The sequence below is a fragment of the Mesocricetus auratus genome, unplaced genomic scaffold (assembly GCF_017639785.1).
Source record: "Mesocricetus auratus isolate SY011 unplaced genomic scaffold, BCM_Maur_2.0 Super-Scaffold_100003, whole genome shotgun sequence".
Taxonomy (NCBI): Eukaryota; Metazoa; Chordata; class Mammalia; order Rodentia; family Cricetidae; genus Mesocricetus; species Mesocricetus auratus.
Window position 1 is genome coordinate 5,076,504 of NW_024429188.1, and position 12,884 is coordinate 5,089,387.

A 12,884-nucleotide genomic window follows, 5' to 3' on the forward strand; every position below is an offset into this window, starting at 1 on the left:
ATCACTTCTCTTAGCTGTTGTATTAGGTAGCAGTGAAAAACACAAGAGTCACACACTGTTATCTGTCAATTATTAGATCCCCAAACTATACTAACTTTTGAAATTGGAAGATGACAAGAACAAAGAAAAGCATTTAGCCATAGGACATTCAGCTTGTTATATCATCTCCCAGAAGCCCCTCCCCAAAGCTGCAAACAAGCAATCTGTCTTTGATCCCTTTTTACCATTAAAGCTTCATGAATTATCAGTTCTTGCCTGGATGAATAAAATAGTTTTTCCTGTCAAAAGCAACTTTAATTTGTTTTAAGAGAACACCTCACTCTCAAATTATTGGCCACAGCACAAAGAATTAGATTAGATGGCATTACACACCATAGGATCCACAGTTTATCTGAAGGATTTTGAAAAATTGTTGTTAGACATACTTCCAAAATCAAATGTGCCACAATTGTATGCTCCCAGGCACTTCATTTTCTCTGAATTGTAAGAGTATTGTGGAACTGTGCCCTGGAAGAGAAAACTTCAAGACTGTGGCTCACATGTAGGATGCTAGGACCCAGGCAATGAGTCCAAACAGAGCCCCACTCATACTTTTCTGCAAACTGCCTCAGCTGAGAGACTGAGAAATTCTCAGATGTATCCCATGAATTCCCTTCAAGTGTTGTACTTCAGTCATGTGGCTTTCGAGGTCATGGATTTTTCATTGACCCAGCAATAGGCACTGTACAAATCAGGCTGTTCTGTTTCCCAGAACATAATAGATCTTTGAAATTTATATTCTCACCAGAATACCTATAAGGAATAAATTAAAGGCAAACATTGAAAACTGAGAGGTTTAAAACAGAAAATCTTAGACTATAAATGCTATGCATTTGTTTGAAGAAGTGTCATTTATTCTTGAAACCACCTTTGTGCTGCATTCTTTAATCATCCTCTGGAAAATGTTAGTCAGTGACTGAACTGTTTAATATTACCTGTATAAACCCTCAACTGACCCGTACAATACAATGGGTATTTCAGACCTTTTGTTTATTTGTTTCCTAGAGGGCTACAGATTACTAAATAGCTCTATACATTGAAGGATTTAGAGTTTCCTGTGAGTAGCTGATGCTCACAAAAAGACATTGACTGCAAGTATTCCTCTGAATTGCTAATTCATCTCTATTTCTTTAGACTGTTTTTGGTGATATTCAATTTAAAGGATGCCCAGACAAACACATCAACATTTATATTTTTTCAAATACTGGAGACATATTATTTATGATAAATCAAAATGTATATTCTTTATTCTTGGCATATACTATTTTTCAATAATATTTTAATAAAAAATCTTGCCTAGACTTTAATTATACTTGTGAAATTACAAAAAGTTGTTTTAAAGTCCTAATATAGCTATTGTGAATTTTCCAAGAACAAGTCAGATACCTCTTCTTGCCACGTTATGCATAAATTATCCTATCAAAGAGCTGGTATTTATTCTGAGCTCTTTTAAATTCTAATCACTTGTAAACACCTCCCCAGGACAGTTTGTCTTTTGAAATTTGGATTACTTACAATTGGCTATTCATAAGTATGGAAATATACAATGTGGAGTACCACTTACTTAGTAACCCTTAAAGATTCACTGTTCTATTTTATTTAATGGAAATGTGAATGTTTGATAATGATTTTAAAATGATTCTGCAGGTTTCCCTACTTTAGTATTAACATTCTTTCTAGTATTGTCTGGGCATGTTGGATAGTTTTTCTCTAAACAAATATTTTGTCCATGAATCTTACATTGGAAAACATCTAAAATGTTATCACGTTAATTTCTCTGGATTTACTCTACTAGGAATGTGAGTGTCTATGAACAGAAAAGAGTAAAATGTGCATGCATGAATTTGTGTGTGCACACATACTTTCTTTCCTTAAAAATATCTATATAAGGCTTTCTAGACTTAACTGACTTCCAATCTATATTACATTTAGTACTCTTTAAGTACATTCTTTGTCATCTCTGATTTGGTTTCTTCTTGTAGTTTTGTTCTTGGCCCTCTATGAAAGTTATAGCCATCTCTACTTTGTTACTTGGTAGAGAAGCAAATTTACAATTGCTTCATTTTCCTATGTGGGCGGGTCTTCTGGATGCCAGGAGTGGCCCCAGAAGAGCGAGGGGATGGGTGTTGGGCAGGGGATGGGGGGTGTCCCCACCAGAGACCCAAACTCACCTGAAGCTGGGCACCCTGGGGTTTGGGGCCTGGAAGGGCTGATGTCTTTCCTGTGTGGGTGGGTCTTCTGGATGCCAGGAGCAGCCCTGGAAGATCCAGGGAATGGGTGTTGGGCAGGGGATAGGGGGTGTCCCCGCTGGAGACACAATCTCACCTGAAGCTGGACTTCAGTGCAGAATTCTACCAGAAATTCAAAGAAGAGCTAATTCCAATACTCCTCAACGTATTCCACACAATAGAAGCAGGAGGCTCACTGCCAAACTCTTTTTACAAGTCTACAATTACCTTGATACCCAAGCCACAAAAAGACACAACTAAGAAAGAGAACTATAGACCAATTTCCCTCATGAACATCAATGCAAAAATACTCAATAAAATACTAGCAAACCGGAATCAAGAACACATCAGAAATATCATCCACCATGATCAAGTAGGCTTCATCCCAGGAATGCAGGGATGGTTCAACATTAGAAAATCTATCAGTGTAATCCACCATATAAACAAAGTTGGAAAGAAAAACCACATGATCATCTCACTAGATGCTGAAAAAGCCTTTGACAAAATCCAGCACTCCTTCATGATAAAGGTCCTAGAGAGATCAGGGACAACAGGAACATACCTGAATATAATAAAAGCAATATAGAGTAAACCAAGCGCTAACATCAAACTAAATGGAGAAAAACTCAAAGCAATTCCTCTAAAATCAGGAACAAGACAAGGCTGTCGACTCTCTACATATCTCTTCAATATTGTACTTGAAGTTCTAGCTACAGCAATAAGACAACAATAGGAGATAAAGGGGATACAAATAGGAAAAGATGAAGTCAAATTTTCACTATTTGCAGATGATATGATAGTTTACATAAGTGACCCAAAAAACTCAGCAAGGGAACTCCTAGAGCTGATAAACACCTTGAGCAATGTGGCAGGATACAAGGTAACCTCGAAAAAATCAGTGGCCCTATTATATACAGATGATGAAGTGACTGAGAAAGAAATCAGAGAAACATCACCCTTTACAATAGCCATAAACAGCATCAAATATCTGGGGATAATGTTAACCAAGAAAGTGAAAGACTTGTATATCAAGAATTTGAGTCTTTAAAATAATAAATCAAAGAGGATATCAGAAAGTGGAAAGATCTCCCATGCTCTTGGATTGGTAGGATCAACATAATAAAAATGGCAATCTTGCCAAAAGCAGTCTACAGATTAAATGCAATCCCTATCAAAATTCCATCACAATTCTTCAAGGACCCAGAAAGAACATTAATAGACTTTATATGGAAAAACAAAAGGCTCAGGATAGCCCAACCTACCCTATACAATAAAGGAACTTCAGGAGGCATCACCATACCTGACTTCAAGCTCTATTATAGAGCTATAGTCCTGAAAACAGCTAGGTATTGGCACAAAAATAGGCAGGTAGACCAATGGAACCGAATTCAAAACCCTGATTTTAACCCACACACCTATGAACACTTGATTTTTGACAAGGAAGCCAAAACTATACAATGGAAAAGAGAAAGCATCTTCAACAAATTTTGCTGGCATAACTGGGTACTGGTATGCAGAAGACTGCAGATAGATCCACGTTTATCGCCTTGTACAAAACTTAAGTCCAAATGGATCAAAGATCTCTACATAAATCCAGCCACACTGAAAGTTTTAGAAGAGAAAGTGGGAGATACTCTTCAACGAGTTGGTACAGGAGACCACTTCCTAAACATAACACAAGTGGCACAAATACTGAGATAGACAATTAACAAATGGGACCTCCTGAAACTAAAAATCTTCTGTAAGGCAAAGGACACAGTCAGCAAGACAAAGAGGCAGTCCACATAATGGGAAAAGATATTCACTAACCCCACATCTGACAGACGGCTAATTTCCAAAATTTACAAAGAACTTAAGAAGCAAGTCTCCAAAACACCATAGGATCCAATTAAAAGGTGGGGTACAGAACTAAATAGAGAATTCTCAATAGAGGAGGCTAAAATGGCCAAGAGGCACTTAAGAAAGAGCTCAACATCCTTAGCCATTAGGGAAATGCAAATCAAAAGAACTCTGAGATACCATTTTATTCCTGTCAGAATGGATAAAATCAAAAACACCTAAGACAATTTATACTGGATAGGATGTGGTGAGAGGGGAACACTCCTCCACTGCTGGTGGGATGTCACGTCTGCTGTGCAGCCTGTGTCCGAGAACGTGCGGAGGGTGTCGTGGATTGACAACACAGAGACTCGTTCAATGATATAAAGAAAACTTTAAACAGGCTCCAAAAAGGTTCAAGAAAAACTTCCTAAGAAAGGCTCCTACCAGAGAAGCTTCTGCTCTCTCCTCTCCCTTGGCTGGTTCTGCTCTGACACCAGAGGTGGATGTGTGTGGGTTTTGAAGGTGCGGTTAGTCTTTGGACAAGGTCGAGGTCAGGGCGGTTTCCGTGGGAAGGCCTTTTCCAGGAACTTATTGTATCGTTTTTAGTAAACATGTTTTTACTAAACATTGTCTTACAGCTGCCTACTCCCAGGCAGAAGGGGAAGTGGGTCTCTGTTCAAGGTCTGGTGTTCCCACAATTCACCCCTTTTTATTTTCAAATGAGGCACTCCTGGCTTAGGTCAAGTAGGGTCACCCTCCCTTTCCCGTCTTTGGGGGACCTTGAACCCCTGTCTTAGGTGGGAGGGGTCTTCCCCACAGGTTGCCCGTCGTCGGAGACACCCCAACCTTAATCATCTGTAACCAACCTTCATGGCTATCGGGATTGCCATGGGCTAAGCTAAGCAATACTTGGTTACGGATCTCTTGCCTCTGGAACAAGGCACGTTTGAGCTCGGCATAAAGCCAGAATGCCTACTGCCACTGCCACCATTTCCAGGACCCCCATTGACATAGCGCCTCTCCATCACCATACCCATCACCAGATCTGGGCCATAACATTCTACTAGCCTTCATCTGTTACAAGGGTAACATGCACGTGATTTACATTCTGTTACAAGGGTAACCCGCATGTGATTTACATTTACAATTTGATAGAGTTTCAAGATCGTTTCAAGATCTGCTCAGGAAGACATTTAGAAAGTGCACTTGCACAGATACATTGGGCACAATCATTGATGTTACACATGTAGCATTATGAAAAATATGAACAATAGTTGTCGCATTAGGACAAGTTGCATTTCTCCAGAAAAATACACTGACCTAGTCATGATTCCAGAAACAGGAACCATCAAGTCTGATATTTCAAGTGACCATGTCCTGTTCAAATACTGAAAAGAGGCTTTTGCCACTCATCATAGTCCATACCAATGTCCAAATGCTTTAAATGGGTCCTTTTTTCTCTGTTGGCTTCACGATGAAAACTCATGGGTCCGGAAGGTTGATGCAGTAGGTCTGTTGAGAAACTGGAAATATCGAACCGACTGTTTTCTTTCTTTCTTGGGCTCTAGATTCGATGACATCAAGGGTCAGGAACACTGATTTGGGAGATCTCACTCAAACTGGCTTAGGTAGGCTCCCATGGTCTCAGGTCCAGTTTTTCTCTGCTCCATGCATCTCACTAAATGGTCTGACAGCTGCCAAAGCTTTATTCTTTTCCTGCAAGAAAACACAAACATGCCCTCGACCACAAATTAGGGTCTTCTCCACTGTCTAGTGCATGGATGTCTCCATTTGACCTGAGCAATGGTTGCTCAAGTTCCATCATGCCAGAATCTGTCTGAAGCTCACTGGCATTCACATTATAAAATTTTTAAATGAGGAGTGTATTATTTGATGAGTCATGTGGGGACTGGGGGCATTATTTCCCCTTTTTTATTTTCTAAAAAAATGTTTTTGAACTGTTGAAGCTGGACCATAACAGTAGAAGGATTTGTCTACCCTCCTTGGTTAACTATCTAGGTAAATTGGGATTATTACTTAGATTATTTGTAAATGCCCACTAAAAAGGACATATCCATTAAATATTTCCCAAAAACTTCTGAAAATCACTCAAAGATTGTAAACTATACTGTGTCCAAATAACTTTTGAAAATTATTTGAAGTCTGTGAGCAGTCTTTCCCAATCTAACCTGTAGAGCTCTCACTAGCTGACAAGGCCTCATTTGCATCTTAAATTTTTCTGTTAAAACATTAACAGACTGGCTGGATGTTTCTTTTGGCTATATTTAAAGCAATCTAGGTAGCTTCTTAACTATTTTTGAAGGGATTTAAGTATCCTTTTAATCATATAAGCAGTTCACACTCACGCATTCACAATCACATTTCATACATACCGGTGTGGCCACACCATACATTCAGAACATACATGCATCTTTTAGTCATCCTTTTTCCCTAGGTCATGATTAGTCTGTTGTAATGAAGCTTACTTAATTGAAATCTATGTAAAAGAACAACTCCAGCCAATCCTTGAACTAAAAGGGTTAAAAGTCCTGTATGTTCTTTATCATTCCTCCATTTGAGCTACAGTCACGGGGTATAGCTGTACCTACTCCTTGTAATTCTGTAGATGCAAGGTGGAGAGGCCAGGCTTTCGGCCAAAAAGTTTTAGAGATGACTCACAAAATAGAACTTAAATGTAAACAAAATTTTCCATTCCATGTATCTTTCTCTTTTTCTTTTTCTTTACTTAATACCAGTACCTCTTTACTGTTACCAAAAAAATTTTTTTTTGAGTCAGGGTTTCTCTGTATTGTTTGGAGGCTGTCCTGGAACTTGCATAAAGGTGTGTTGGGATTAAAGGCGTATGCCGCTGGGAATCCCTTGGATTCCCCTACTTCCTGACCCTGGTATCAGGCTTAGGAGGGGGAAACTCAGAATGTCTAGTTTCTGACTTTTTAATCTCATTGGCAGCAGCCGCTTCCAATGTATTATTGGTGTTATAAAAATTGATGAACAGGGAGCTGGAATGACTAACTGGCATTAACATGGGGGGGAATCCTCACCAACGCCCATATTTCCCTTACCTGAGTGTTCAGCAATGGTTGGATCATCTTTAGCATGTTGAGCATTCCTAGTATCCGGAGTAGTATTGGGGTCGACATGTCTGATGCACCATTCGGGGACCCAAATGGGCTTCTCACTTCCTGGAGGGAAAACACAAACAGCCCCTCGGACCCTCGCTAGTAGGGGAGTGGGTGGCTGCCATTTTCCTGTAATCAAATCCTTCCATCTGACCCATCCCAAGGACTGGGAGGGTTTGTTCCAATGTCTCTCCATAGCAGACAAATTATTACGGTCTATGGTCAAAAAATTTAAAATGTAAAGTATGGTGGATAACTGAATATTGGGGGAGGTAACATACTCCCCCTTTTTTATTTTCTTAAAATACTTTTTGAGAGTGGCATGGGTGCGCTCCACAATAGCCTGTCCCGTGGGGTTGTGAGGAATACCAAAAGAATGGACAATGTGATGTTCCCTGCAAAAGGCAGCAAAGCGATTGTTGGCATAGGCAGGGCCATTGTCCGTTTTTAGGGCATCGGGTACGCCCATGTAGGCAAAGGCCTGCAGGCAATGAGAAATAACATCTTTAATCTTCTCTCCTGAGTGGAGAGAGGCAAAAATCAGTTTAGAATACGTATCCACCCAGACATGCATGTATTTTAATTTCCCTGCCTGCGGCAGGTGAGTGACATCCATTTGCCAGAGATGGTTGGCCCTGAGGCCCCGGGGATTTATCCCTTCATTGGAAGAATTATGATAAGGGGCACAATCAGGGCACTGAGAGGTAATCTGTGCAGCTATGGATAAGGGGCACCCAGTGTGAAATTTAATGGAGCGGGCATTTAGATGATACCGCTCATGGAGCTGGTGGGCCAGCTGCTCCTGAGTAAATAAGACCCTAGGGCGGGTCAAGGAGTCAGCAATTTCATTGCCCTGGGCAATGGGTCCTGGAAGGTTAGTATGTGCACGAATAAATCCCACATAAGCAGGGTGGATGCGCTGCCAAATAAGATGTTGGAGCTGAACTAATAAGGAACGAACCTGGGAGGTTGGAAGAACATATGGAGAAGTTTCTAAAGGTCTAAAAATGTTGGCAACATAAACACTATCAGTATATAAATTAAAGGGCTCTCCCTCAAACATTTGGAAAGCCATCAAGCAAGCAAACAACTCGGCAGCTTGTGCTGACATCTGCCCTATGGGTACCCTCTTCTGCACCTGAGAAGAAACCACCACCGCAAAACCCTTGGAGGAGCCGTCTGTAAAGACTGAGCGAGCTCCAACTAGAGGGTTCTCCTTTAAAATCTTGGGAAAGATCACAGGGTGTTGTTTAAAAAAGACATCAAGGGGCTATTGGGATAATGGTTATCAAACTGGGCGCCTGTAGATGTAATAAACAGGGTCCACCCATCATGGAAGATCTGTAGATGTTCCACCTCCTCCTTACCATAAGGAAGGATAATTTTATCAGGACTCTTTCCAAAGGTTTGAATGCTAAACTTGTGTGCCTTCCACAACAATTGTAAAATGAGATCATAGTAAGGGGTCACTACCTTCTTAGGGGAGGCTGACAAATGTATCCAATAAATAGGACCAGTCTGCCAAAACACGGCAGTGGGCGAAAAGCTAGATGAAAGTACAACCAGAACAAGGGGCTGCCCATAATCTATACGCCGAAGGTGGGCTTGCTCTATACTTCTTAACAACAATTGTAGGGCTTCCCTGGCCTCTGGGGTAATCTGTCTAGGGGAAGTTGGAGCAGGATCCCCAGGAAGAATATCATAAAGCGCTTTAAGAGCCCCTGTTTTAATAGAAAGAGAAGGGCGAAACCATTGCACCTCTCCCAAAAATCTCTGCCAATCATGAAGTGTTTTTAAATTTGAACAATCGATCTGGAGTCTTTGTGGCCGGAGGCCAGTTTGTTGAATTTGATGACCCAAATAAGTATAAGGGGGTCTCTTTTGGATCTTTTCAGGAGCCAAAATAAATCCTCGGGCCTCCAGAAGCTCCTGTAGCTCTGCAAAGGCTATGTAACATTGTCTTTCTTCGGCCGCGGCCAAAAGAATATCATCCATGTAGTGGATAATGTAAAGATCAGGGAACTTACGTCTGAGGGGATCTAAACAGGCAGCTACATAAATCTGGCATATAGTTGGACTATTAGCCATCCCTTGGGGGAGCACCACCCATTGGAAGCGAAGGGCAGGCTCCCTAAAGTTAATCGCAGGAAGGCTAAACGCAAACCGAGGACTATCTTGAGAATGTAAGGGAATAGAAAAGAAGCAATCCTTCAAGTCAATGACAATCAAATGCCCGTCTCTAGGAATGGCCACAGGCACAGGCAAGCCAGGCTGCAGAGCCCCCATAGGCTGCATGGTCGCATTCACGGCCCTCAAGTCTTGTAGTAACCTCCATTTCCCTGAAGATTTTTTTATTACAAATATAGGGGTATTCCAAGGGGACGTGGAAGGAACCAAATAACCTGCCTCCAATTGTTCTTGAACTAGCTGGTGAGCCGCCCTTAGTTTCTCTGCTGGTAAGGGCCACTGTTCCACCCATACCAGATCATCTGATAGCCATGTGATGGGTATGGGGGCTGGCGGCGCAACAGTGACCCTCATCAAAAATGGCCAAAACCCTTCCTATCCCCTGGGGCCCTGGTCTCCAAAGGGAGGGATGCCACAGGGCAAACCTCTCCCTGTTCTAGTTTACCTAGTTCCCTCCCCGGGCTCCAGCCCCTCCCTTGCGTCATCTGGGGGCCGCTGCTTTTGGACTTGGGTGCCTGGGTGGTGAGGACCACTCCCATTTCTTGCATGAGGTCCCATCCCCAGAGGTTAATAGGGAGGCCAGGCAAAACATATGGCTGGAAAAGCCCTGTGTGACCCTCAGAGTCTTGCCACTTTAGGATTCTGAGGCTTTTTTGGGGCACAGCCTGTCCTATTCCCTGGAGAGTCACTGTCCTTTCCTCTTTCGGCCAGGCGAGGGGCCAGAATTTATCTGAGAGGACAGAAAAATCTGCCCCAGAATCTAAGACGCCCCTAAAGGACTTGCCTTCTATCTTTAATGTAAGCTGGGGGCGGTTCTCCATAGTGGCTACCCAAAATGCTGCCGGGCCGGTACTTCCATAACCTTGGTTGCCCCTTTTCTCTTTAATTTTTCTAGCTTCACAAGGAGCTGTAGGGAGGAGGAGTAACTGAGCAATCCGTTCTCCTGCAGGGATGGCAACAACCCCACTGCCCACTGATGTCATTATTTTAATCTCCCCCTCACTATCCTGGTCTATAACACCGGGGTGTACCTGGATGCCTCGAAGAATAGTACTGGACCGTCCCAAGAGTAGTCCGACCGTGCCTGGGGGCAGTGGCCCGTGTACCCCAGTAGGGAGGGCCTGGATCCCCATTTCCGGTGTTAGGATTGCCCGGGCAGAGGGAGTGAGGTCCAATCCTGCACTCCCTGAGGTGGCTCTAAGGAGGTCTGAGATGTGAAGGGGTTGCTCTGGGGGAGAAAATGAGTCCTGCCACTGCCCAGAGCAGGGGTCATTGCCCCATACACATTGGTTTTGGGGCCCTGGGACGGGGCCCTCCTCCCATTTCCTTGATTATTATTAGCAGGAAGGAAATTTCCCTCCCGGTCAGTTTTAGAGTAGCAGTTATTGGCCCAATGATATCCCCTTCGACAACGGGGGCATAAACCAGGTCTCTTGAGACCCGTAGTACTATTTTGAGGGCGCTCTCTACGAAAGTGTCCCTCTCTACCGCAGCTAAAACATGTTTTTCTCCTTCCCAGAGTAGGTCTTTCTTTCCCCACTTGTGGCCGAATAGCAGCAGCTAACACTTGGCCCTGGATGAAGTTCCCATCAATGTCCCTACAGATCCGGATATAGTCATTTAGACTTTTATTGTGATAGGAGCGAAGGGCTTCCTTACAATATTTATTTGCATTTTCAAATGCCATCTGCTTTATGACTGGCATCGCAGGCCCAATGCCCCCAAATATTCTTTCTGCTACCTGACTGAGACGGTCTACAAAGTCTTGAAAAGATTCGGAAGGTCCTTGAAGGACTTTGGACAGATGATCCCCTCCTTCCTTGGAAGGCAATGCTTTCCAAGCCCCTTGGGCCACTGGTGCCACTTGGGCATAGACTGCGATGTCATATTGCATTTGTTGCTGAATGGTGACGTATTGACCACTCCCGGTAAGAATCTCCACATTTCTCTGGGGCTGTACGGCCTGTGCATTTCTTTGGGCTGTCTGGCTGCATCTTTCCTGAAACTTACCTCTCCAAAGCAAATAATCTCCCCCCCCCCCCGACAGAGCTGCTCTGCAAAGCTGCTGCCAATCGCCAGGTGTCAAATTAAGAGATGCAAAAGATTCCATTAAGGAAAGTGTAAAGGGAGCCTGTGCTCCATAATTTAAAGTTGCCTCTTTAAGTTGTTTTATATCCTTAAAATTTAAAGGGTTATGACGCCGAATGACCTGTCCAGAATTGTTCGGATCTGGAACTTCCATTACTGGGGCCACCACCGGGCAGCATTGGACCTCTCCTCTGGGTCTTCCCTCCAGGTCCGAGAAGGACTGGGTTATCTCATAGGAGGAGTCCCTTTTTTCAGAGTATGGGGAAGGGTTTCTCTCCCTGTCCTGTCTTTCCATAATTCGAATCTTTTTTAGTTCTTTTTTAAGGGCCGCAATCTCAGCAAGTAACCGTTCCTTTTCAGACTGTGACGAGTCTGAGTCTGAGCTACTTCCATTTTCTAGATCTGATAGAGAAGGATATAAACGATTCTGACTGGAGCCCTTTTTGCGTTTTGCCTGGAGACCTCTATCCATTTTTTTGTTGTTACTAAGAGACTCCCCCTCATCCTCACTAACAATGGAGCCTCTAGTTTCAGTCACGGTCTCTTCCTCACTCTCTTCCCCTGAACTCAAGGAAGCTTGAGTCTCAGTCTCTTGTAACTCTAAAAAAGCCTCTTTTGTGTCCTGAACTACCTGGCAGTGACGAACCTTATCTGTCAAAAGTGCTCCCCTCACTAATCTCCATAAGGAGAATGTTGTAGGGGGCAAGGACTCAGATCCCTCTTTTCGTAAAAGTCTATGAAGATCACGGCGAATCTCCTCCCAATCTGGAATATTTAAGCATCCCCCAGTAATGAACCATGGACTGGCTCGTTCGATGGATTTTAGAAAGCCTTCTAGGGTTTTAGACTTGACTGCAGTCCCATGTTCTTTAAGTAACTTTTTTAGTTGATACTGTAATGATTCTAGCTTGCCGGAACTATTCCCCATAGTTTCTTAACCCCGTCCACTTACCTCGCTTTCACGATCTCGGTAGGACCTCCAATTGTCACGTCTGCTGCGTGGCCTGTGTCCGAGAACGTGCGGAGGGTGTCGGGGATTGACAACACAGAGACTCGTTCAATGATATAAAGAAAACTTTAAACAGGCTCCAAAAAGGTTCAAGAAAAACTTCCTAAGAAAGGCTCCCACCAGAGAAGATTCTGCTCTCTCCTCTCCCTTGGCTGGTTCTGCTCTGACACCAGAGGTGGATGTGTGTGGGTTTTGAAGGTGCGGTTAGTCTTTGGACAAGGTCGAGGTCAGGGCGGTTTCCGTGGGAAGGCCTTTTCCAGGAACTTATTGTATCGTTTTTAGTAAACATGTTTTTACTAAACATTGTCTTACAGCTGCCTACTCCCAGGCAGAAGGGGAAGTGGGTCTCTGTTCAAGGTCTGGTGTTCCCAC